This window comes from Oryzias latipes, chromosome 19 (assembly GCF_053564925.1).
Source record: "Oryzias latipes strain Hd-rR chromosome 19, Olatipes_Hd-rR_3.1".
Classification (NCBI taxonomy): domain Eukaryota; kingdom Metazoa; phylum Chordata; class Actinopteri; order Beloniformes; family Adrianichthyidae; genus Oryzias; species Oryzias latipes.
Window position 1 is genome coordinate 26,386,579 of NC_136255.1, and position 21,963 is coordinate 26,408,541.

The 21,963-nt window shown below is 42.5% G+C and overlaps 1 protein-coding gene across 2 annotated transcripts in view; it reads right to left on the reverse strand.

Annotated features, from left to right (window-relative positions):
* Positions 1-355: 355 nt before the first annotated feature.
* The window catches only part of uts2r (urotensin 2 receptor), a 49,804-nt gene continuing 28,196 nt past the window's right edge, over positions 356-21,963 (reverse strand). For both annotated transcript variants that reach the window (XM_004086803.5, XM_011473482.4), the window contains exon 4: positions 356-1,040. The gene's annotated coding sequence lies outside the window, so the exon portion shown is untranslated. The remainder of the gene's footprint in view (positions 1,041-21,963) is intronic.

A 21,963-nucleotide genomic window follows, 5' to 3' on the forward strand; every position in this document is an offset into this window, starting at 1 on the left:
TGACACCACCCTGTGCATTGACCGGGCTTGGGACAGGCACAGGCAGGACACTAGTTTGTGGTCCATTTAAGCTGTTTATCTTTTTGTGCCTGTCCGTTTGTTCTTCTGTCCATTATTACAGCTGTTCACGTGATACGTGCGCGCTCCGTGCTGGCATCGTTGTCCTTTCATAAACCAGGAAACCAGGTGACCACAGCCTTTGAAAAATAATGAAATCAGAGTATGAAAATAAGATGTAAGATGTGAGTCATTTAGGCTGAAAAGAATGAGGCCCCAACACTGAGCCCTGAGGAACCCCTATGGATGTGAGGATTTGAATCTGTTGGAGTTAACCAGAAAATGTTTAAACTCACACTGAAAGATGATATTTTTTTAATTTCTGTGGGACAAACAAAGAATAAAAACTTTGTAAAACAACTGGAACCAAAACCGTTTTGAGCTGAATTCTTACAGACCAACTTATGATAAAACAGTTTGGGCAGAAGGCGTGTCATCACTTCCAAGGGAGGAAATGTTCCGTTTCTATGGCAACCAACGACAAAAGGTTTAACAAGTCGGTGACACAAGAACAAATCTACAATACTGCAACATGCATAGGAGCTGTGGTTCAGCGTGAAGCCAGATTTCACCTGGAGTTTGCAAATCTTAATCTTTTTAACAAAAATGAAGATCTTTGATCCTTCCACCTAGTTTCCCTCAAAAAGATAACATTTTGCATCAGTGATGTCTTTTCTTCACACATTTATTGACAATTTTCTACAGCTGCGTGTAGATTTTTTTAACATGCAACAGGCTCACGGTGACATTAAAGGAAACGAACACATGAGAGAGAATCAAGTGCTTTGCAGTGTCAAGTCCCACGTTGTGCTCCTTCTTTATGCTACAGGAAGTTCAACAGCTCTGCAGAACTTCTGCTGTTCTGTCCTGATGGTGCCGGGTGCAGGAAAACTTTTGTTGTTGTTTTCTTGCGTTTCGGCAGGTTCCCAGCAGGTTCCCGTCGTCCTTCCTGTGTGCCATCCCCTTCCTGGGCTCAGCCCCGTCTGCCAGGGAGACAGAGGACATACAGCGGCTATTATTATCTTGGTAGTAAATCCTGTAAATGCACACACTCGCGCTAAAGAGCTCCCCAGAGACCGCTCTCTTTGGAAACAACACACGAGCAAAAATAGCAAAGGGATAATGGAGGCGGTTAGCGGTTCCCGTGTGCACACATTGAGTCAGGCCGCCGCGGAGAGGGAGCTAAACAATTACTGCAGGATCTAAAGGGCGGCCCGGGGCGCAGGGTTAGTGATAAACACAAACACAGTCACAGCTTTTGATTGTTCACATCTACACAGTTTGGAGTTTGATGCATCACCAATGGACAAAGGTCATAAAGAAGGGATTTTTTGGGTTGTCCGGTTCGTGGAGGGTCATATAGGAGGAGCAGATGCACAGGTGAATCCTGAAGGGCATCGTGAAAATAGTCCGTACCATTGCTGTGCGTTTGGTAAGTGTATCGTTAATGACGTATAAATAATATACCCCATGCGGGGTCAGTCAGTAAGGCCAGTTGTGACTAAAGTTTGAGGTGCCGTTCCTTTCCATGACCTGAAACCACCCTTGTCTTTGTCACATACCCGGCTCAACCTGCTTCTGTTTGCCCCCTGAGGGGCATCAAGGGTCAGAGTCTGTGTTCTGACAGGACTTTGGCCTCAAAACAACTTGAAAGTGTTCCCTGGTCTTTGACAGGTGTTTGCCCTAAATAATTAAACTGAACCAGTTTTTTTTATATCAATTTTATCAACTAATGCCACACCCACAATGCAATGCTCCAACCAGCCGCCCCCTACCAAAGTAAAAACCTCACATTTGGTTTATGTGGTCTTGTGTAGCCCACTTTCAAATGGCAGGGGGTGTGGCCTTCCAACAAGGCTCCTGATTGGTGAGAGTCAGAATTGGTCAGGTATCGTCTACATCAGTGGACTCTTATTTTGACAGGAAAACTTCTTCCTGTTTTGTAAAAGCTTTGTGATTCTGCACTTTTTTATAAAAAATTTTGACTGCTTTAGCTTGCGATGAGTTTGGGGTGGTCACCATGGCAACAGCAAGCATTTGGTGTGGGACAGATTTTTTTTTTTTTGTTTAGATTAAAAGAAACGTATTTGGATGAGAATGTGTTCCTTTCCCCTCAACCACGACGAAGCGGCAGGAGCCGGAATCGAACGGAACGTTTCCACCCCTCCAGTCCAACCAGACCAGTCTTTTTGAAAGTTTCAATTTTCACTGTCATTGGTTTTTTAATGAAAAGTTTTTCTAAAATGCCTGAGACGTCTGCAACGTGATCGTTACCAAAAATGGAGCCAAAATAAAATCAAAATCTGCTGGACAAGATCAGAAAAACAGCAGTTCTGGATCTGCAGGAATCAATCATCCTGCTGGAAGAATTGACAGGAACCGTAAAAACAAACAAACACTGCTGGTGCAAAAGACTTATCGTCAAGCAAGAAGAAAAAGACGTGAAAACAAGATGGTGTTTTGTGAGGAACGAGCAGCCTGGGAGGATATTTACTGCATGGCTGAGTCCTGACAGGCAGGAAGCTGAACAAAAGGGGGAAATAATGCAGAATGATGCTGGATGGAGATTATCAAAATAAGATTCACGTGAACGATCACAAAAACATGAGGCAGGGGAAGTCTATTCAAGCGCTTTTTCAAAATAAAACAAAAGGAGACCAGCTGACTGATGACGTGATTCTTCCCGCTTGAGGGGTAAACTAAGTGGGGGCGCTAAAATTTAAAATGTTCTCTAATCGCGACACCTGACAGTCAGGAACTTCACTCCGTCCATCCAAAGGGTGCAGAAAATTAGGAGGGGGCGGCTGAGTTTTTTTAGAAATGTATCAACTGGAAGGATTCAGATGCTGGACTGACGCAGACTAAAGGTGACGCATCATTGGGTTCAAAACCAAAACCGCTTTTATTTTGGAATGACAGATTTTGCTGTCAACTTTATTGTGAAAGTTTGCTTCGTTTTGTTCTCTCATAAAGAAAGTTCAAGTTCTTGCTCAAATAAAAACATCAAAACTCATATTTTAAAGTAAAAAATAAGATGAAATGTTATTTCTTTGTCATTTTTCATTCATAGGTCAAATTAAAAACAACATTTAGTTTTGCTTTATCATTATTTTCATCCACTGCAGCTAGAAACTTTGCATAATCTAAACAGGAAGCATCTTTTAGTTGTGATTCTTTACATTAAAGAGGAGCTTTGTGTTGATTGGATGAAGTTTGTTAGAGAATCTTTTCCCTCACAGATCTGTGGAAAAGCAGCATCAACAGGCTGGAGAGTTTTTAAGTTTTCACTGAAAACCCGAATCTCCTTTTTGTTGTTTCTCATGAAAAAAAAGACCCCTCCCCTTCCGATTCTGAAGGTCACACTGATGACGGTTTGTTTTGGATGTAAAACCCTTTCTGATAAAAGGTGCATCAGTGTTCTGTGCTGCAGATGTTTCTGCTGCGCTGCTGCAGATTGTTCCACACAGGGAAGTGGGTCAGATGCAAATTTAGCAACTCCTCCAACATTCATGTTTTCTGGATTGATGCTGCAGAGTAAACAGTGTTTTTCTGTGTCAGAAGCATCAATCTGCAGACGCTCGCTTCACTCACTGAACCTCATTCACACTTTCAGCTGAAGAGCTTTAGTTTATTGGTTATTCGCTGCTGACATCCAGAAAAACTGAGATGGAGTATTAGGCTAGTAGAAAAAATAACTTTATTCCCTTAAAATTGCCACATTTTTTTAATATTTTGCAACATAATCTTAACTTTTTTGCTATAATTTTATGGCATAATTCCCTTAGATTTTTTTAACTTATTCCCAAATTTTCTGACTTCTTTTTTAACATCTTACATTTGTTTTCTCATAATTTAATGTTATTTTTTATGTAAAATTTGAACTTATTCTTTTTCTTTCATCTCATTTTATTCTTCTGGAATTTTACCATTTCCCTTCATTTTACGACATTATTTCTGTGAAATGTTGACTTTTTTTCATACATTTTTGACTGTTTTTTTTGTTTTTTTTTTACAATGTAAGACTTTATTTTACTCAATCTTTGACTTTTTCCTCATAACTTTACAACCCAATTGTTGTAAAATTTTAATCTTAGTCTCATAATTTAACAGCTTTTTTGACGCAAACTGTTTACATTTTACGATTTTCCATAAAATTATTCTCGTGTTTTTGATAATTTTAATTTGATGGTGACCCTAATACTCAGTCGCAAAAAAGAAATCTCATGAGGATTTATTGTAAATTTTTATATTTCAAAACTTTTAGATGAAGATTATTCACTCAAAACGAATTTCACTTTAAAAGCTGGTTTTTCAAAATAAAGGCTCCAGCAGAGGGAAGGGTCGGGTTTACAGGGCTGCTGAGGAGAACAAGTGAAGCTGCTATGAAATATTAACTTCTGGCTCGAGGCGTCATTGTTTGTGCGGGTGAAGGAAGTTGAAAAAGCCCGGAGTGAGTTTCCCCCTGGGGGGTTGGATGGTGAAGAAGCCTTCCTTCCTGTAACCTGGGCAGAAAACAGCCAGTTAGTTTGATGAAACCAGCTTCATCCATGCGGCACAAGAGCTGCTGACTCCCTTCCTTTGCTGCGACGCCGCCGGCATGAAGGTCGCCTCCTCCACCCGTGTTTGTGTGTGTGTGTGTGTGTGTGGGGGGGGGGGGGGGGGGGGGCTCCTCAGTCCAGCTGTTCTCTGCATCACTTCTCTCCTTAAAAACCCTGCCAGCTCCATCAACCCCCCCCCCCCCCCCCCCCCCCTCCTGCCACTCCACTATGGAGGCGATGGATCACCGTGGATGAAGAGCTAGGTCTGCCCCCCCCCATGCCAGGTGTTACTGAGGGACGACGGTTAGTTTATAATGACATTCTGATAAATAAGAGCCGAGTCTGAAGCTATGAGGAGCAGAGAATTTCAAACCAACACGGACATAAAGTTCCACCAGAAAACAAGTTAAGGAAACACACTTCAAAATTATGAATAATATTTATCCCTCCAAAGAATGACTTAGGTTTCAACATTGATGACAACAGCTGTTCCTTCTGCTGTTGAAGACACCGACCACATATTTTTTCTGTGTAACGTTGTACACAAAAACAGATTACAGAAATGTCCCCCCAACTTTACCTCCTTTAATAACAAAGTCAATTTATACTTGAAATCCATAAATTAATCAATTCACCTAAAGCCAGAACAGTTCATGATATTCTGAGTGACACTCAGAATCTGAGACAGTTTCTTTAGTCATTGTTGTGCCCCCCCCTGCATTTTGTACCATATGTTCTTGTCTTTTTCTCCATGAATATGTGTATTTTCATGTATATGTATGCATACTGATAAGTATTCTACTTGTTTTTTTGCTTCCCTTTAATTGCACTTTTCTTTCTACTTGTATCCGCTATATTTTGTGATTTTTTTGTAAGTGTTCTGATGTTGTTTTGTGTTGTGTTTATTACAATTTAAAAACAAAACAAACTACAACTTTCAGCTTGGATTCAATGAAATTTGCGGCCTGCACTTTGTCAGCTGGTGCTGACCAGCAGAATCCTACAGTTTCATGAAAACAGATTCCTTCCTTCTCATAGCTTCAAACTCAGCTGTCAAAGGTCAAAGCTCTTATTTAAATCATGTGATCACACAACTATATGAAAGCACGCACTTAATGAATAAATAATGTAATAAAGTGTTGAAAATCCTTTTATATATTCCTTCCAGATACATAATATGGGATAAAAACAAGAACCAGATGTTTACAATTCAACTTTGAACTAAAAACTGTTTCAGCTTTTTTCCTTTCAAACTAATTTGAAAACACAAAACCCAGCAACGACTAAACAAAATACGAATCAAAATGTGCAAAACTAGATTAAAAAAGACTTTATTTGTGGAAAATGCTCAAATCGTAGGCCTATGTAGCAGCTATGGGACACGGCCTTTAGGAAAGGATAAAGGAAAAAAGTTCCTGTTGAAAACTTCCTTAATACGACGACATCATCTTTCTCCAGTGTCTGCAGCTCCGTCTCAGACCTTCATGTCCGTCAGAAGATGCAGCTCACTGGAGGCTTCTTATCTTCCCTCTGCAGAGCTGCAGGCCTCCACATGTATGATGATTGGACTTCTGTGCACGCATGCAGGCTCCCAGGAAACTGGTTTGAGAGTTTTTCACCTCTACCTTCAGCTGATGTCTCTTCATTGTTTGGTTCAGCATTTCATTTGAAGCTCTGCATCATTCAGATCATTCAGAATTCCAGACCATCTTCCATTGCATTGAATAACAATATTAATACCAATTTCATTTGTTAGAGTCTGACAAATAAAACCACAAAATTCAATAACTCACAGAATGACGGAGAAGATAAAGTAAGACACAGACGTGAACTGATGTGAATATCGGCTCAGGCTGTTCATTGTGAGGTGTTAAAATGCTCAGTGTGTCTGCTAGTGCATTAAGTATGAGATCGGGTGCTACTGGAGCAGCTGGAGAACAGGTGTGATGGGTGGGTGGGGTTAAAGTCAGAATTTTAAAAATGTTTGACATTTTGGTTGGAGACGAAGCAGACTGTGATGAATGAAACCCAGAGGGGGTAAGACGGTGACACTGAATGACAGTGGTGTGTGTGAGTGGGGGTCGGTGTGGAGGTGGCGGCTCAGGGATGAAAACGGGCCGTTTGGGTGATGTCGGGGGATGACCCCCAAGTTCTCAAGACAAGGAGATCAAAGAAACAAATGAACCACTGGAAACAAGAACATGTTTCAGCTTCAGTTGTGCTTTTATTTTGAAAATCTTCTCATTTTAACCAGGTCTTTATTTCTAAAAGAGGAGTAAGTGTCATAATTCGTGGGAGTGGCAGACCCAGTTGCTGGAACCCAGAATGATCAGACAGGTAAGTTGTTGGTAAGTAGAAATGTAATCTCTAAGAAGAGAAACAGAGTTTTTTGCAGGATGGTGATCCGGGCTGGAGCGAAGCTCGTGACGCGGCTTTCGGCATTCAGCGCTTCACAGGAAAACAGATAAGTTGTAGGCGACTTCCACACGAGTGACCATCGTGGTAATGAATCCTGGGATAAGGAAACAACGTTAGTTTCTGGGCAATGCAAAGGCAGGTTAAACGTGAGCAGACTGGACCAGACGTAGTCACCATAAGGGGTAACAAACTGGCGTCGAATACTGGCGTTGGGTCTCCTTTTGAGCAGCAGAGGTGATGAGGTGAATTGGTCACAGATGGTGGAGTCATGAGCAGAGCTGAGAGGGCGGGGTAGGAGGACTGACAGAGGCACCATGGCAGTAAGTCATAAGGGACAGAGGAGGTTGGTGGGGTTCAGTGTTATTTGTGTATAAATAAAACTGGAGGTGATATTTGTAGAACATGTGAACGGGTTTTCTGAAAAGCAGCAGCCCCAGAACAGAGCCCTGAGGGTCGCCTGTGGTTGGAGGAAGTGGAGGTGAAATGACGGAACATTTTACAGCCAAACTTTGAGTGACAGAAAAAAAAAAACACTGAATAATTCTGAGAATTGAGAAAAGAAATCTAACCCATACGAAAAAATAATACGGTTTACTAAAGAATTTTGAAAAATTAAAAGTGTTTTATTTGGAATGCAAACGTGAAAGCAGATGAAAGCCCCACTGTAACGACTGACTGGCTTTTTCAAGAAGTCAACTGCGTCACTCAAGGAAATCCTGGCTGATGGAACGGCTGTTTGATGCTGCCACATATGTAAATGCCGTATGAAACGCTTCCACAGCAGCAGGAAAACTCAACATCCATGTCTGCCTCCTTCCAGGCCTTGTGGCGGCGCCTCCGAGGAGAGCTGAGGTCAAACCGGGAGAGCTGGCCACATTTTTAAGGAAGATCAAAGCCGATGAACTAAAGGGGCAAAAAAGCTCTTCCAACATTTGACTAAAATGTTCAGTGGTCTGATGAGACAAAAGAAGACGTTTCTGGATGTTTTGTGTTTGTGGTTAAACTAAGAAAAAAATCCAGATAAGAAACATCCAAGCAATAGTAAAACATGGGGGTGGGAGTGTGATGGTGTGGGGCTGCTCCAAGACCTAGATGATTAATAATTGATGAAAGCAGAAATTTTAATCCCTCCCTCAAATGAGAACGTCTAAAGCAAAGCAAAGGTATAAAAAAACGATATTTTGTCTGACATTTTCTAAAAGTGGAAACGCTTGATGAATCCGTTTTCATACGTGGATCATTTTCCATTCAGTTTTGCTTTTGGTATTTCCAAGTCCAAGTCGGTGGGAGTCCTGGTTTCTATAGCAACCACTCCCACCAATCAGGAGTGTGCTTGTTGGAAGGCCACACCCCTACCACTTGGACCAGCAGGCTCTGCCTACTTTTATTGAAGCATCAGTTTATAACTTGAATAACTTGAAGAACTGAAAATATATCATGACAAAAAAATGAAGATTCTCAAGAAGAGGTTCAATAAAAATGTTTCTTCTGACAATAACACTGAGGAACCGCTGTTATTTCTCTGTAGAAGTCTGTGGATTTGGAGAGTACTTCCTGTTTGGAATGCCGGGGGGAGGGGCCACTCAGTCCAGTTCTCAGATACAGTCAATGTTTAGACGTCATTCTTTCACTCATCCTCGTTTGAGTTTCTGTCAGCAGAGACGGTGGCAGAGCGGTCAGCCCTGCTCTGCAGGAACAAAGCAGCTTCCACTCCAGAATCTGACAACCCACCGTCCGTCTAACAGGGGCCAGCAGGAAGCGACAATAATAACCGACTCATGAAGCTTCACAAAACTCCCAACAGCTTTATGAATACGTGACAACGCGTATCACATGCACGACAATGGTACGTTCCTTAAGCTGTAAGATACACCTGTGCTACCCTTACGGTTCAGCCGCTTCACGGACCTGGACCACCAGAATACCTGCAGAACCCGTAAGGGAGGGTGTAACTTCATTTAACATCTGATCTGGTCCTGCATGAGTGTTCAACGGGATTAAACAGCAAACTGGATCTTTTCTGCAAACAGTGAGTCAGAATAAAGAAGACCCTCCATCACCGTGATCAGATCTGGTTGACGACAACCGGTCCACCTACTAAAAGCTGCAATTCATGTTTGACGCTTCAGGAGAGCAGAAAAAACCTGTCACTGTTTTAAACCGGAGGTTTCGTGTCGGTAACGACTTCCTGTCTGATGACATCACAGCCACGCTGCTGGAAATGAGTCGATCGAACGCGGATCAGGATGCAGGTAGAAAAACGTCCAAAGACACCTGACGAAAATGCATGTGAGCGCGTGCAGAAGTTACGCTCTGCAAGATCGGGGATCTTCTTACAGGTTAAATTGGAAACGCCTCCAGCTGGTGTCTTCCTCCTTAAATAGAAGCAGCTCTCAGTCAAACAAAACGTCAGGTTTTTTATCACGAAAAGGAGGAAAACTCCTGCAGAATTGGTTCCTGAGCAGAAAGCAGCCTGACATCTTTTTCTTATTCCTACAAGGTGGATTCCAACTGTTGTCACTAACAGGAAGCAGATGATAACAACATGAGGAGGAACTCAAAGGCTGCTTGTGGGAAAAACGTTGACCTCAGACAATAATTACAAGACGGATGCAGAAAGTGGTAAATGGGAGGAGGTAATTACTCGGAGCGCCGCGTGTTGTTTTGTTGAGCAGCTGCAGCAGGAGGTTGGAGGAACAAGAGGAGCTCAGATTACTGGATCGCAGGTTTGAAGCTGAACTACAGGAACGTAGAAAGCTGTTGAATTTTGCTTGTTACCACGGCGACTCCAGGGAAGTCTCTAGAGTCTGACTGAGATGTCAAAAGGATGATGTTTGCTGCTGCAGGGATGACAGAGAAATGAGAACGTTCTGATAGAGATCGAAGACTCTTCTTATTTGAACACGAGTGGATGAGAGAACAAAAGTCTTTTCTATTCTGAATGAATCCAAATCAGTCCTTAAGCCGTGCCAATAAGACAACCGTAGGACGTCTACACACGACGCTCTGATGGGCTCATTTCCTCATGCCGCGCATGGATCACATGACCAGCCCTGCGTGTTGTAGAAGTGTTCACTACTACCTGTGAGCTGCAGCACGTCTGTAGAAACACAGTTCACTCTGCTGGTCTACGACCTTGATATTCCAATGGGTAGGGACCCCACCATGAAAACCACTTTACTTTCTTTTCTGTTTAAAACAGTAATACATTTTTTTTTTCAGTCACCAATTCTGCAAGTTCTCCCACTGAAAATGATCAGAGAGGCCTGTGATTTTCATCATGTCAGCGCTGAGAGACAGTAAGATAATCCAGAAAATCACATCGTATGATTTTTCAAGAATTTCTTTGTAAATAATGGTGGAAAATAAGTATCTGGTCATCTACAAACAAGCAGGATTTCTGTCTCTCACAGACCTGTAACGTCTTCTTTAGGATCCTCTGTCCTCCACTGGTTACCTATTAATGGCTCCTGTCTGAACTGGTTATCTATAGAAAACACACCTGTCCACAACCTCAGACAGTCACACTCCTAACTCCACTATGGCCAAGACCAAAGAGCTGTCTAAGGACACCAGGGCACCTGCAGGACGAGACGTGTCCCCCTGCTAAAGCCAGAACATGTGCAGGCCCGTCTACAGTCTGCTAGAGAGCATTTGGATGATCCAGAAGAGGATTGGGAGAATGTCCAAAATAGAACTTTTTAGTAAGAACTTGTTGTGTTTGGAGGAGAGAGAATGCAGAGCTGCATCCACAGAACACCAGACCTACTGAAAAGCATGGGGGTGGAAGCATCATGCTGGGGACGACTGATCCGTGTAAAGGAAAGAATGAATGGGGCCATATATGGTCAGATTTGAAGTGAAAACCTCCTTCCATCAGCATTGAAGATGAAACGTGGCTGGATCTTTCAGCATGACAACCATCCCAAAAACACATTGTCCGGTTAACAAAGGAGTGGCTTCAGAAGAAGCATTTCATGCTCCTGGAGTGGCCTAGCCAGTCTCCAGATCTCAAACCCATAGGAAATCTATGGAGGGAGTGGAAAGTCTGTTACCCATTGACAGCCCCAAAACATCACTGCTCTAGAGGAGATCTGCATGGAGGAATGGGCCAAAATACCAGCAATGGTTTGTGAAAACACTTGACTGCTGTCATTGCCAATAAAGGGTAAATAAAATATATAATTGAACTTTTGTTATTGAGCAAATACTTATTTTCCACCATCATTTACAAATAAATTCTTTAAAACATCAGACAATTAGATTTTCTGGGAAATGTTTCTCACTTTGTCTCTCAGAGTTGAGGTCTACCTATGGTGATAATTGCAGGCCTTTCTCATCTTTTTAAGTGGGAGAACTAGGCTGACTAATTTTTCTTTCTTTTCTTTAATATTATTATTATAATTATTTGATGGGCTGAGGTCAGAATCTGTGAAGATTTACCGATTCAATTTAGTCAAAGCAGGCAGTACGTCGAACAATAATGAGTTGGATTCACCCGAAGCGTCCCTTAATGAATAGTTGGGGTGAGAATGTGTTGTAATACTTTGTTCTTTGTACAGGTTTGATATTTTTTCAGTGCAGGCAGTCCGTATCCACCTGTACAGGACGATTGGGACATAGTTTAATTACTGCATGAATCAGAAAAAAAAAGCCAGAATGACTGTTTGAACAAGTTGAAGGGTTTAAAGTGAGAACCTGTTTCAGTTTTCGCTTCTATTTATTCAGAATAAAGAAAGAATTCAAACAAGTTTCATTTCAACTAAAGAAAATGTTCATCTTTCAGTCCAAACCTTTTCAGATTAGTCTGAATGTGAAACTTTCCTGAATCCTGAACAGTTTTCCTTTCCTCTCACGTGTTGCATGGTCTGTACTTGCTGTACAGTTTGAAAGAGTTTTGAAAGTTACTCCATGCGAGCCACCCGTCTTCCCGCCTCGCTCCTCGTGTGATTTGACAGTAATCAGCCCAGCATCTGCCATCCATCAGAGTCTCTTACAGTCAACCTTCCCCGTCTCCCTCGCTCCGGCGGCTGCCCCACCTCCCACATGTGCTCCCATCACGCCTAACTGATCTGATTCCCACTTTAATCCAGATGGGTAATCTGTTTATCCGGTCTGAATGAAGATGGGCGGGTCGTATCGTCACGCCGTCTCAAAGCAAAAGGTGTTCGCAGCTGAAAAACCGTTGCATGCTGACCCAGTTCAGTCTGCTGTGACACAAGAGCCACGTCTGATTAACAGGAGCTTCCTGCTGGAACAGTCACTCCATGTTTGAGTCCCTGAAGCTTGCATGAAGTGTTAAACCATAAAGACTCCATTCCTCCATCCCTGCATTTGAAACCCTCGTAGGGTTATGACTCCTCCTCCTCCTTCTGCTGAAATTGGTCTTTTTATCTTCAGAGTGTTTACCTGTGGCTAAATTCACTTCAAAACCAGGCTTTTAATACTGAAGCATAAAGGTTGTTAAAAAAATAAAATAAAAGCTCCTTAAAAGAAGAAAAAGGATTCCTAATGCGAACAAGCTATAAGAGGAGCTGGAGGTTAAAAATCCATACAGAAGATGAAAGAACCGAGCCTTAGACCCGGGAACCTGCAGAGATATCGATCGCAACTCAATGATCCCACAGAAAGTGGGAGTCAGTAATCCACAGAGGGGCCAATCAACCTGAAACCACATTTCCCCCGAATCCCAGCTGCTCAAAAGAAAAGAAAAACATTTAGAATTTCAGATCATTTCAATCTGACTTCTACTTCATGTTTGTTCCGCCTCTGGTCCAGTACTAACAGTTAAATGGATTTGTGGGATGGACCCAGTGGGAATCGAACTCCCGACTCCTTAAATCGGCTGCAATCGTTCCTTTTCTCCAGGGATTTCTTTACCTGGGAGGTTTTGTTTATTGAAATTCCAGTTTTTATTTTGAAAATCAAAAGGCTTTCTGTGCTTTTATTGTCTTAATCCAGCCTAATAGTTTTGCTCTGAGTCATGTGGAAATGAAGCGGAAATGAGTCAGGTCGTCTGAAAGGATTCACGTCGTTCAGTTGATGTTTTGCCTCTTTTTGGTCCAATATGAAGCAAAATGTTGCAGTTCCACGAATGTCCACTGGGGGCAGGTTTCAGAAGTGGGGAGTGTAGATACAAAATCAGCTGTTTAGACTTCATTAAAGCTTCTAAATTTGGGGGTCGTCATCCTGGCTGGAGAAAGGATAAAACAACAGCGTGACGAGGAGACTTAATTCATGACAAAAAAACATTCAAAATACAATTTTAAAAAGCTGATTGCAAATAAAAATGTTGTAAATTAAGGCGATGTATGTCACTATGTATATTTTGCACATTTTCCACGTATGAAATTTCGGTCTTTCCTGATCCATGTGTGATAAACCTAATTCATACGTGTTTCTAGCGTTCGTCGAAGTGCACAGATGTCCGTCGAGGGTGTAGAAAAAGACTGAGGTCGTCTTTCTCCATTGAGAGGGAGAAACTCATATAAAATAAAGTAGAATAAGGAAGACTTTTCCAGCAGATCCTAGAGCTTTTCGTTTGAGAAGGATCGACACACGGACCCAAAAAGTAAAGCCAAACATCTTTTTCAATGTTTGTTTTTTAAAAAGAACATGGGAGTAAGTGGATAAAAATGTAAGTAAAATCATTATTTTATTTGTATTATCATTTTTACAGACATTTGATAATTGATTAAAGAATTTGACGTTGGAAAATACCAGAAATAGTTCCTGAGGGTCAAATGTGTGCTGAAAACATCTGTATTCTTTAATTTGTTTACAGTTTACAGTAAGGTGAGATATTTAGTTATTTAATTGTTAATCTGACTCCAGAGGAGTCAGTGCCTCACCAGCCATCAACCTCACCGCACCTCACTGGTTCCACGTATGTCTAACGGACTTTTCATGCATGAAACACCGATGTATAACTTTTATATCACATTCAAATTAGACAATTGATTCACAAATCACCAACGCATTGCATATAAACAGCACAATATTCACGCACAATCGATGATTTACATTGGTCTACGTGTTCTTTGGGTGGTCTTTCCTGGTTTTAAAGTTTTCTTTCCTGATACATCTGTGACAATTTCCTGTAAAGACCCAAACGTTTCTCACTTTTTCCACGTATGTTCACGTATGACACGGCCTTTATGTTTAAGGCTTTTCAGTTTTAACATGATTTATTTACAAAGAAACGAGTGTTCTCCACATTGAACCAGTCTGTGATCGATACAGTTCATCATTGATCTAAATACTGTTTGAAATGAAACATATAGCAATGTTGTTGTTTTTTTGGCGTTTTTGCGTAATTAAATGTGCCCCGGGTCAAACTGACCCACAAACGCCACTGCCGTTCCTAAGAAAGGAGCATAAAAGGAGGATTAAAGTCCAGTTTCATCTTTGTGACGGCCACCAGGCCTGCTAAACCGGACAGACTTCAGGCTCTCCTCACTGAACGGAGACTTTAACCAAAGCCGACATGATTTGTAAAGTGAGGCAGTTGCTTAAGAACAAACAAGCTGGAGGTCGTGGCCTCAATCGTTTGGGAGCAAATTGCATTTTCTTAGCTGCTGCCTCCAGCAAAGCAACAGAAGAGAGAATGTTCATGAAAGAGGATAAATCCAAAGACGATCGCCTGGATTCATGGGAATAAGGCGGCGCTCCAGTAACAGAAGAGACGAGGCTGATGGATCAAATGTCACAAATGACCACAAGCTGATGAGGAGACTCGACCTTTGACAGGTCTGTTTTCACCGCCTCCGGTCACCTTTGAGTCAGGCGTTTTGTGGATCTGTCGTGACCTTGGAGGAAATGTCTGCCGCCATCTTTTGTTTTCTTGCATCATCACAAACCATTTCTAATGTTTTCCTAAAAGACGAGTAAGATCTGGATGCAGTCGCTGATCTGGAGGCCACTTTTTCAGACTCAGACATACATGAACCAATCAAAATGAAACAGTTCCACTTCTCCTGAAGGAGCAAGAAGGTGAGAGTCTGAATATTGCAAGCATCCCACATGGGGGGAGCCAATCGGCTTTGGGGAGTCTACCGCTGCTTCCACCTCATTTCACTTTGGATTCCAATAAACCCAAAACAGCTTCTTTTTGTTTCTTGATCTGGTCGAATTAGGAACAATCCAAACACTTCAGATTTAATTTCATAAGTTGAAGTTAAACCGTCTATAATAACCGTCTATAATTTCTTTTATTTAAAAGTTCCTTTTCTGGCAAAAAAAACCCCCTTTGCTGCTGAAGTCAGATACTTCAAGACGACCTTTTATAAATATGTGGACGATCCTCTGATAACTATGTGATGAACTGGCGAACCCTTCGGAGTGAACCTCGCATTCGCCTGACAGAAGCTGGGACAGGCTCCAGCATCCTTGTGACCCTGATCTATCATCTTTAATCTATTTTCAAAGCGTTCCCAGTGGTCATTTTAGTGTAATTATGCAGTTTTTGGCCAAAATCTACAAATCTGGGTCATTTATAGAACACAGTGTTATAGTAATTTACCTCTGATTTGACGGTGGGACTGTTGGTACCGAGCAACCCCACCCCCCTTTCCCCTCCCCGTTGCTGAGAGCCCAGCTGGCGTATTTTTAGAGACACAAAAACGACCTTTTTCAGACGCAGTTTTTTCATCTGCTCCTGATTCATTATGATTAAAAAAAATTCAGAAATGCAATTTTGTGAAGGATGGATGGATGGATGGATGGAAAACTACAATACACAGCTTTGAAAGTGGTCAGTAAGCGTGCACATTTATGACCTCCAGATTTAAAAATAAAAGTTTTCTTATGGACCTCGACAGGACTGAATTGATTTTTGTGCCTCTCTCTCCATCAAACCCTCTCTATTTATGTTTTTCTGTTTCCACGGCTGGACGGAGCGATCGCTCAGATGTTCTGTCACTAAATCCTCCGTATGGATGAGACTGTTTTAGGTTCATTTGTTTTGTTGAGTTCATCTGTCAGCAATCAGCAAATGTTCTGATTGTATCCACATGAAGGAGGAATTGTGTGGTCTTGCCGTTGAAACTCCTTAATTTAAGCTCCATCCCAACAGGACGTTTAGAAGTCAGTGGACAGTCAACAGGAAAGCTTCAGTAATATAAACCATTGCTTTCACTTTGTCTTCTTCAATTATAGCTTTGAGTCGATCATTTTTTTCAGTCCACAAATCTTGAAAACCTCGTCCAGAACTCCTCTTTTCCCTGTTTATTTTAGGCTGACTGTGTTTTATGTGGTGCTGAAGTGAGACATCATTTATCTTCTCTCTGCTCAGGGAGCCTCATCCATCACAGCTCCAGCAGCTCCACCTGTCAAAAGAACCGAGAGCTTGAACTGCTCTTCAGCATCGCCAACATGCGGAGGATTCAACTTTTACAAGCGAAAGCAGAGCTCTTATGCACGTGGGTGGATACGGGCGGTCTGCGGTGAAAAAGGCTGAAACCTGTACGGGGCACACAGGTGACCTGCAGGAAATGTCGTGGTCAAATCGGTGGAGCCTGGATGGAACTGCAAGACACACCTGCGTTCCCCTTATTATGCTGCTGCTTCTCTCTACGACCCTCCATGGACCCGGACAACCCAGAGACCTGGTTGTCTTCTGAGAGTCAGACCATGAACCCTCTGTGTCCATCTACCTCAAGCAGACGGCTTCTTTTTCTCTTTGAAAGTCACTCAAAGGCCCTCGTGTGCCGCTGGGATCCGGACAGCTGCATAAAAGCGCCTCATTGTCGGTCCGCCAGGACGGCTCCACTCTGTACTTCAGTCATCGAGAGCCGTCTCAGCTCCTTTTGTTAATGTAGCAATGACCGCCGCTAAGCCAACCAACAAAAAACATCCCATAAACAAACTGACAGAGGAACCAAGCATAGTTCAAACATATTCAGGAATGACAGCATCCTTATTTACAGCTGATGTAGAATAGAAATGATCCTATTAATGCTTTATATTACTTTAGTTGTTTACATTTACTCTACATGTTACAGTTGAACTTTAAATCTCAAGTTTCATCACTGCAATCTAGATCCAAATATCCGTATTTCCTTTCAGGGTTAAATGAAATAACATCAAATGATCACTAGAACTTGTGCATGACGATGCTTTTTCTTTGTTTCCTTCAACACTAGAAATGTCGCCAGTCACAGGACGGTGAATTCTAATCGCTGTAAAAACTCGAGCATCTCAAAGAAGATGAGGTTTCATCTGGAAGCTACCGGAGTTTCTAGTCTGAAGTCCAGCAACGCGTCGCATGAAGCTGCTGCTAGACACATTTCTGCAGACTCAGCAGCTGTGAAACCACTGCTAAAGATGTACCGTTACATATGATGAATATTTCATACAGAATCCATCTCCTCTCAAACACTTAGCTGCCCTGTGGTCAAACTCCCACTAAGCCCTCTCCAGGGGTCCTGGATGTGGGCCTGCTTCCCTCACATGTGGACTTTTTCCTGATTCTGGTGTGAGGTGAACCTGAATCCTAAACATGTTATCAGGATCACTCCAGCAGCAAATACAGAGAACGCTGGGCTTGTCCTGGGCCTTCAGAGCCCTCAGAGGCTGCAGCTCATCAGTTTGACGCATAGCCTGAAGTGACATGGATGGCAGGGGCGGCGGGCGGCTTCCATCCCATCTCTCAGGGGTAAACCTGTTCAAACTGGGGGGCTGAAGGGAGGAGAGGAAGGTCAGTGATGATGCAGGCAAAGGACGGAAGAAGAAAGAAGATGCTTCTGTCACGCTGACAGCCCGGAAACCCAAACAAAACGAAAAACTCTGACGGAAAAGAAACAAACTGCAGTTCAAAACCATCGACTGTATATGAGAGTTGGACCGAGCAAGTGTGATTACATTTAGGAAAAATACAAAGAATAATGAGGATTATCAAGAACATGAAAAAAAGTGTCTTTCTCTATAGAGGCTTTCTGGAGCCAGCAGGTACTTCCTGTTTAGAATGTCACTCACTCCAGGTCTTGTTTTAGGTCAATCTTTCAGACCCATCTGGTTTACAATAAGTATTTACCTTTAACTATTCTGACGTATTTTAAAGAGATCAAACTGAAGAAAGTTTGTTTCCTAAACGTGAAACGTTCTTCAACTGATCAGCGGAGTTGTACTGGGTTCCTGCTGTTCTTTGCTGCATCGTTAATCCGTTGGATTCAGAAAGATCGGATTCACTTTGATCTCCTTCCCTTTAATCTCCATCATGTGTGATCACAACAGTAAAAAATAGAAAGCTTTTGTTTGCTGAAAAGTCTCTTTGAGCATATTCATAAATGAGACCCAGCTGTGGTTGGATGACTCAGAAACACGACTGGAAATGACAAAATCCTGAATGTGACTCTTTTCAAAGGACAAATCGACTCTCATTTGGTTCTGATCAAACATCCGTGTCATCTCTTAACAAACTTCACAGAAGTGAAACTTTAAACTGTCACGTCTGTGGAAAAAAGCATCGTCTTTCATGGAGACTCGCAGACAGACGGAGCCCAAACCAGTCAAAGCGTCCAAACTTTTTCTCCAAAGAAACTTGCACAGAAGAGAAAGACCCTGACATTTTCCTCCTCCTTCCTCCCACCCTGACATTCACGTCTCCTGCCCACCTTCTCACTGCAGGTTCGCCTTCACTCTGTCCTCTCCATGGAGCTTCAAATCTGTGGAACGCGACTGGACCAACAGCAGGAGGAAAAAGGAGAAGAAGGGATGATAGAGTGCTGGCTGCCAAAGTTTCAACTCTTCCCAGTCACAGATTCGTACTGAAATTCCTTTATTAAGCAGCAAAACATCAAAGGAAAACAGGAACGAGTCTCCAAGATGGAAGAAATGCTAGTCGGGTTCAGAAGAGGTATTTTTAATGAAAACTGAGATTCCGCCAGATTTAAGATCACAGGTGCTCCAGTCACAAAAACTCTACACTGACGGCTGACGTTAAATACTTTTTCCATGTTCAGCAGAGTCTCTAGGAGGTGTAAATACAGACGGACAGGACATAAAGGTGTGAACTCCTCTGAGGGGGAGTTCATGGGGGGGTCAGACTTCACTCACAGAGACCGCCAAAGATTCTGCAGGAAACTGTCAGAATCTTTCCTGCTTCTTCAAAAAGCTCAATCCCACTCTTGTTCTCATGTTTGACGTTTATCGATGTGTGGAAGACTCCGAATCTTCTCTCCTCTGAGTAAAATGGATAGAAAAGTTAGACTAAAATCAGTTCCTCCCATCCTTCTTTTTCCCAGACTTTTGACTCGTCTGAATGTCAACCAGAGGATTCTAAACCGGTCGGCCATGTTGACGGGAGTTAACTCGGCCTCGACAGCGTATAAATATGCCATTGGTTGGGGTAAAGAGAACAGAGGAAGACCCCTGACCTCCACGCAGAGACGGAACCTCATGAACACATCTGGCCGTTGACCGTTAAGCTGCTACACCAAGACGACACCAAGACAACATCGGTCTGCAGATTTTTTATGAATTTGTCAAATAAAAACTACAGATGGTCTAGCTGGGTCAGGTGTTTGTCCAGATTGTTGTAGATGTTCAGAGTTATTGTCTGTGTTTTCTCTGGGTATGGCGCGGTTGTTTTGGTTGTTTTCTGACCTGACGGACCTTTTCCCGGGGTTCTGCGTCTCTCCTGTTTATTAAAAGTCTCCCGACCAAAACTAGTCAACCAAAGTGGTCTCCCTTGATCTGGTTCAATCAAGCTTTTCTTCCTCCTTAGAAAACCCCTGTCAGTTCTCTTCTATCTACTACTATCTACTACTCTGGCAGGATTTGTTGGTTATATTTTCCCGCTTAAACAGTCTATTTCATTTTACTGTGAAATTATTAAATATTTCTATTATTATTCTATTGCAAAAAAAACAAAATTCCCTTACCGTTGGCCAAAGTATTTATTTTAGCTAGAGATATTCTCCTCCATGGTTTCATCATTATTGGAAAACATTGTCGTGAAGATGCTAAGCAGCCCCATATCATCACACTCCCACCACTGCGTCAAACTTAATTCTTTATCTTTTTTTTTTACATCATTTATAGAAAATGGTTTACTTGCGACTTCAAACTAAATAAAATCCATTCAGTCTCCAGTTTTTCTTGATACCAACGCCACCATTTTGGAGCGAGACGTCATTAGTAAGCCGTCCCAGTCGGTCTGAGTCAACTTTTCAGGAGTGAGCTAGTTAGAAGTCCACATCCCTCCCTTTTTGGCGTCCTGGAGACACTTCCTGTTTGGAACGTCAGTTTCACCTCTGGTGTTTGGCATGTGAACCATCCAGGAAGTTCTTCCTGTCTCATCAGGCCACTTCTCAGCTCCTTTGTTCAGTAGTTCATCCGTCCTTCAACATGTGAGCAGCTCTCCCGGTTTGACCTCAGCTCTCCTCAGAGGCGCCGCCACAAAGCCTGGGAAAACTGACCTTAGGAGGCAGACATGGGTGTTGAGCTTTCCTGCTGCTGTGGGACCGTTTTTCGATGACATTTACATATGTGGCAGGATCAAACAGTCGCTCTATCTGCAAGGATTTCCCTGGATGACGCAGTCGACTTCCTGAAAAAGTGAATCGTTCCAGCGGAGCTTTCATCTGCCTTCATGTTGGCATTTCCCATAATTCTTTAGATCCCTTCACTGTTTTACATTGAAAACCTTAAATTATCCTTTTTTTTTATTAAAGCAGACCAGGTTTGCCATGTAAAGGTTTCCAGAAGAGCAGAAAAAAGTCAAATGTCTCGTAGACTTATGATTAAAAAATATGAAAAGATAGCCTGAAGCCCATACAACCAGTCTACCACCACCGTGCCCAATGATTGTTGGAAAAACAATCATTCCACTTGGTAACAAGGTTATCTTTATATTTTACTAAAGTCCTTCATGTCTAGATAACAGGCAAACAGAAAACAGGCTGCAAATACATCGTTTTGCTTTAGGAACAGGAAGAAGGAGCCAGCAGGTCACAGACTGATACGATTTTCCTTCTCGACGCTTAACTGTTGCAGTTTAACCTCGGCGTCTGACCCCCTTTCTCTGCAACTTCTTCTTCCACTTTCGGCTTCTCCCATCAGGGGTCGCCACAGCGAACAAGTCGCATGGTAAATTTGGCAATGTTTTACGCCGGATGCCCTTCCTGACGCAACCTTCTCAAACCGGGCTTGGAACCGGCAGAGGTAGAGATGGGAACAGGGAGCAGCCTGGAGTCGAACCCAGGTTTCACGGACGGAAGGCGCCGCAAACCAGCACGAGCTAAACTGGCTCCCTTTCTCTGCAACAGCCTCTGAAAAAAACAACACATCATCTTTTGGGATTCCTGCAGCAGCATGAGGCTTTTTTCCTCATTTCAGGATCAAATCGAATTTACTTCCAAAAGGGGTAGAAATGCTGCACAAATGTAGCCTTTGGAATTGAAACAAAAGCAGTTTATTCATGACGGGAGTTTCATGTCAGATGGAACAATCCAGTTTTCATTTCATCCTCTCTGCACCCAGATATCGGGATGAAACCATCAGATAACAGGAGTTTCTGAAGGACACCTTACTGTGGACCCGTTTAAAGGGTTTTGGAACCAGACCAGACCCGCTCTTCACATCCCTGTGTTGAGTCACTCAGTCGTAAAAAAGTGAAGCTCTCCGTTTGATGTGGATACGCCTCACAGAACTGCAGATGCCTTTGAGTGCTCAGAGTCACGGTTTGTCTGAAACTCTCTGACGGAGCAGCACAGGACGCTACACCAAGGCTCTGAAATCAAATCAAATCAAATCAACCTTTATTTATATAGCACTTTTTCGACAACAGATGTCACTCAAAGTGCTGTGCATAAAATACAATAAAATTTAAAAACAAGATGACAAGACAAACCGTGCGACAACCCCCCCCCCCCCCCCCCCCCCGCAAAAACACACACGCACACACACACCCACACACACACATAAATAAATAAATAAATAAATAAATAAG